The sequence below is a fragment of the Musca autumnalis genome, unplaced genomic scaffold (genome assembly GCF_047663935.1).
Source record: "Musca autumnalis isolate F117 unplaced genomic scaffold, ASM4766393v1 scaffold_1, whole genome shotgun sequence".
Taxonomy (NCBI): Eukaryota; Metazoa; Arthropoda; class Insecta; order Diptera; family Muscidae; genus Musca; species Musca autumnalis.
Genome location: NW_027411644.1, coordinates 210,651,202 through 210,656,992, shown reverse-complemented (window position 1 = coordinate 210,656,992; position 5,791 = coordinate 210,651,202).

Below are 5,791 nucleotides of genomic sequence, written 5' to 3'. Positions count from 1 at the left end.
GAAAAAAACTACTGACCTTTCCCCTGATGTAAATTGCAATAAAGTGTTTGCTAGATAACGGGCCTACTGCTTAATATATAATGGGTTCTGTGTAGAGAACCACATTTTTATACCATGTTACATATTGTCTCTCCAATAGTTTATGTAACATCACGAAATATTCGTCCTAGACCCCTTATTTGGTATGCCAAAATTCATATCTCGACGAGATAAAGCGATTTAGAGATGTGTGTCCGTCCATTAAAAATTGTAAACAAGCTTAAGGCCGTAATTATGGAGCGATTGTAACAAATTTTTTAAGGAGATTGGGTTCGGGCCAGAATAGAAATGATTAGTTTTTGGTGATGATCGTGAAATGTTCAGGGGATGAAATGGACCAAAAACAAAATTTTAACCAATTTTGTAGCGGCTCTATAAGTCAAAATAATAACCCGCAAAATTTTAAACAAAGTTTGAGTTTATGATGAAGAAGAAGCGTACAAACCAAGGTGAAGATCAGATAATACTAAGCGGGTTAAATGGACTGAAACTTTTGTGTGAAATTGGTAAAAATGTCAATAACGTAGGGGTTAAACAACGGAAGTAGTAGTACTACATAAGTGGGTTTCATTACATTTTAGTTTGTGTGAACTAAATTTTCCTTTCCTGCTACAAAAATGTCTTTGTGATGCTAGATAACTTTTTGGTTTTGGTCATAAGTATTATACATTACATCTCTGATATTTGATAATTAAATTTTCACAATCATTGAAAAGAAGTTCCGTGGAGAGCGACTGTCCAGGGATAGTGGTATAGGGTATCCCATGGTCGGCTCCGTCCGACTATAGACTTTTCTTACTTGTTTTTTATTATGATTTTTAATTGTAATAAATATTTCTCGCCCCATTTTAGGTATTTGATGCACGAAACGCGCTATATATATACGATTTCAATAAAATTTTGAATGTTTATCGGGATTTGGCCTAGAAATAAGTGTGCTAAATTATATAGAAATCGGTTCAGATTTGGATATAGCTCCCATATATATTATTGGCCGATTTGATGCACGAAACTCGGTATATATGTCCGATTTCAATAAAATTTGGTATGGAAATCGGTTCAGATTTGGATATAGCTCTCATATATATTTTAGGCAGATTTGAGGTATTTGATGCACGAAACACGCTATATTTGTCCGATTTCAATGAAATTTGGAATATGTGACGATGGTTAGTCTAGAAATAACTGTGCCAAATCATATCGAAATCGGTTCAGATTTGGCTCCCATATATATTTTTCACCGATTTTCGGTATTTAATGCACTAAACACACAGTGGCGGACAACTAATTAGGGCCAATAAGTTCAGTTTAATAGATTATTCGATTTCATTTAAAAATGTTTAGATTTTGATGAAATACATTTTGCATAAAATGTATTGGTATAAGAACTATCGAGTAATGTCAAAACGTTCTGAGATTCCACATATACGGGGGAAGTACAACCCACTTTTCTAAGAATGGTCCATACTAGCCTGGCCACGTAATTAGGGACATTAGTAGTAAAATTAACTTTAAGGTTAATTGATTCATATTTTTATACATTATTGCTCGCATTAGTTATTTTATAGTGTATTCAACTGATTTCATGCTTTACCCCCGCAGAAAATCCTTTAAGGGGCTGAAGTATGACTATAATCCCTAATAAGGTACTTTAGGCCTCATTTTCCGTTAATGCACCAAAAATATGCATATTTTTTGGCACTTTATAACAAAAACTATGTTTTTAGCAGAAAAGTTCTGAAGCCTAAATGACATATTACAGCAATGTCGGTCCAAAAATGTAACTAATAACGTGAAAAAATCTGAAATCGGCTGGTACCGCCCTATATACCAAAACGTGAACCGATCAAGCATACATATATGGGGATTTCTAAGTGAAATCGGAAATTTTTTCAAAATTTGGTTTTTTGATTTTGTTGTCGTGATGTTGCTCATCAGCAAAACATTTCAGTATATTTTCAGATTTTTTTTTTCGACTAACGGTTCCAAAGATATCGCGACTTAAAAAATCGAATACTGTAAAAACTATATGCAAAGAAAATCTCATAACTTCTTTAATATTGGTCCAATATTTATACCCTCAGCATTTATGATAACTGGGGTATATACACTTTCATACGGGCAAAATGTGCCTCATCGAAATAATGGTTTTAGACCCGAAGTACTATGTTTGGACGAAATGTGTTTCAGACAATTTAGAGTCGATTGAGCAATGTCCGTCCGTTTGTCTGTCTGTCTGGCTGGCTGGAGCGCACGATAACTCTCGAACGGGTGAACCGATTCGGTTCAAATTTTGGCTTTCGTAATGTTTTGTCCAAACTTTATTTATGTTCGAAGATTGGCTATATCGGTCAACTCCTTCCGGTACCTCCCCCACAAAAGTTAGAAAATGTTCGGAAAATTTGTGCGCGCGATAACTCTTGAAGGGAGTAACCGATTTGGTCCATACTTTCCCCAATGTGTACCAGATTTAGATAAGATTTCAATATGGACTCAATAGGTCCACTCCTTCGGGTACCTCCCACACAAAATTTCGGAAAAGTTCAGTTTAGGGTCATCTCTCGAATCGCTTTGATTTTTGTTTTAGCAACTTGTATTCACTGCCCCCCTACGACGGTACAAGTTTCATCAGGGGCGAGTAAATACCTCCTGAGAAATTAGCCTGAACATTGCAAAAAACCCCTTTGACACCGTGTGAGGTGGTTGGAGCGCAAGATAACTCTCGAACGGATCTGCCGATTCGATCCAGAATTTGGCCTTAGTAATATTTTGTCCAAACATAGTTTAAGTTCGAAGATAAGCCACAACTGTCCACTCCTTCAGATACCTCCCCCACAAAAGTTCAAAAATGTTCTGAAAAATTGTTCGTACTTTAACTCTTGAAGGGAGTGGGCGAATTGGTCCATACTTTACACAGCCTAATATATCCACCAGTTATAGATCAGGTTCAAATACGGACTATATTTGTCCACTCCATCCGGTACCTCCCAGACAAAATTTGTTGAGCAAACAACCTGAAGGGTGTAAAAACCCCTATGGCGCCATATGTAGTGGCTGGAGATCCATTCTTTTTGGTATCTCCTCCGCAGAAGTTTTTTTCTTTAATCCTAATCAACATTTTTGTCGGTTCAAACGCCCAAAATTTTTAAAATAAATAAGTAAGTTTTTTTTGAGAAAAATTTCTCTGTCGACTGATACTTTTTTACTTGTTTTTTATTATTATTATTTTTTTTTTTTTTGACTAACGCTTCCAAAAGTTTCACGACTTGAAAAAGTCGAATACTGTAAAAACTATGTACAATGCAATACTCATAACTTTTTTAATATTGGTTAAATTTTTTGGTATATTTTGTTACATTATCAGCTATTTAATAAACAAGTAAGAACGCATTTAAGTTCTGCCGGGCCGAACTTGTTATACCCTCCACCACGAGTGGTATTTAAGTAAAATTGAACAATTAGTTTCCTTTCGTTCATGAAGAAGTCGTATTACCAATTTCAGGAAATTCGCTAAAACAATGTCGCAAACTTCAAAAATACCGAGACTCGGGAGGCATCGTTCTTTGGGGGCTATATCAAAACGTCGATCTATACCCACAAATTTCTGGCGTAAAGTTTTTAGACTCAAAGAAGACTAAATACCAAGAGGTACGCTTCTATGGGGGATATAGGAACACGTGGACCTTTACCGATAATTCTTTTCTGGAATATTTTATAACGAAACGAAATTCAGTCGGAAAGTGTTTTACTTCCCACGTTGACTAAATACCAAATTTCAGCCATTTCGTTGGGTTGCTGTGACCGCAACCTTCAAAATACCGGAAATAGGGAGGTATCGTTATTTGAAGCTATATGACGGCGTGGACATATACCAACAAAATTCTGGGGGGACATTTTATCCCCCCAACGAAGGCTAAGTACCAAATTTCAGCAATTTTGGTGCGATAATGAAGCTAAAACCTTCAAAATACCGCAAAGTTTCGTACCCCCAGCGAAGACTAAATACCACATTTCAGCCATTTCGATGGAATATTGAGGCCACAACCTTCAAAATACCGAAAATCGGGAGGTACCGTTCTATGGTACCTGCTCAAGAATACATATATACTTTATAGGGTCTCCGATGAATATTTCGATGTGTTACAAACGGAACGACAAATTTAATTATACCATCCATATTATGGTGGAGGGTATAAAAATAGAAACAAATTTTCATAGTGGGCTTGAATGCAATTTTCGCGATTTAATATTTAAAATAAATTTTTAACAATGATTGCGCTCTTCGATTATCTTGAAGACGTTTTGTATTAAACTACGATCAATGTTTAAGATAAATTCTTAAGTAAAACAAATGTTAAAAAAAGTAATTTTGTATTTTTTGGTAAAATAACAAATGTTTCTTACTGGTATAAAGGAAAAATTGTACTGACAAATTTTAAAAATTAAGAAAAAATAGTAATCATTCGAATCCCACTACTATATATGATTTAAAATTTTTGTAATTGAGCTTAGTTTAATACAAAAAAAAATTTCAAGAAAATCGAAGAGTACAATCTTTGTTAAACATTAATTTTAAATATTAAATGGCGAAAATTGCATCCAAGGAGGACAAAGTTCCTTTTAATTTATCTTACACTTCCCAGCAAAATGTTTGCCTCCAAAGATGCAGTTAAATCATATGTACATGTGATCTAGAAGTGCATCAAATTATGCATTTTCACTCAAGATTTTTACAAGAGCGTGACTACTGAAAGATGCACTCCATTAGCACTGCATTTTAACTAACCCTTCGGTACTGCATTTTAACTATCCCTTTGGAATCGCATTTTAACTAACCCTTTAGTGTAGATTAGGATGCAGTCCAATTTTCATCCAAAGCACGTGTTTTGATGCAGTGCAGAGCTGAGCAAAATCGAGAGAGAGGCAAATTTAAGAGAGAATTAATATTTAATATTTCTTGATGTTTCATTACTTATTTCATAATTTTTTAAATATTAATGTTGTCTAAAATCTTCCACAATGCAAATTATTAAAAAATATAAATAAAAAAATTGCATAAACTTTTAATTGTTTATGGTTCACAAAAAAACTAAGAGTACGTTTTCACAATTGTGCTAGAATACAGGCGTGCTCACCCCTAATGCAGTGCTTTGGATTGAAATTAAAAGCACTCTTCAGTTCAAAGATGCAATAAAAATGCAAGCCATTGCAAACAATCGCAAAACATATAAAAAGAATTTATTGTTTGTGTAAAATAAGAATAATACGAACTTTATTAAATTAACACAGATTATGAAATTTCTTCATTTAATTCAATCGCAACTGAGTTCGTTTCGTCCGCTCTCCATTTAATCCAAGCTGAAATGTTTCTGGTTCATCTGCTAAAGGGGTTCTTATATTGTCTTCCCATCGCCAGTTGAGCTTTCGAAAAGTACTCCAACATCAGTTCATTAGGAAATTTTGTTCTAGTGAGTTACCGTAAAAATGTTCAAAACTTTCGGTTGTATTTTTTATTTTATATAAAAATTTTAGAAATTGATGCACCCTTTTTCTATCTTTTAAAAAATTCTGTAGTTGTAGGTATCTACAAATTGGCTTGCTTGCCAGGGATCACTAGGCAACTGCCTGTAAAATGTATCGAACGGAGTGCCTTTTTTATGACTCTGTTTGAACTGCATCAGCATGCAATTTAAATATGAGAAATGGATGTCAATCATAGGATTGTATCTGAATGCGGTTAAAATGTAAGGAA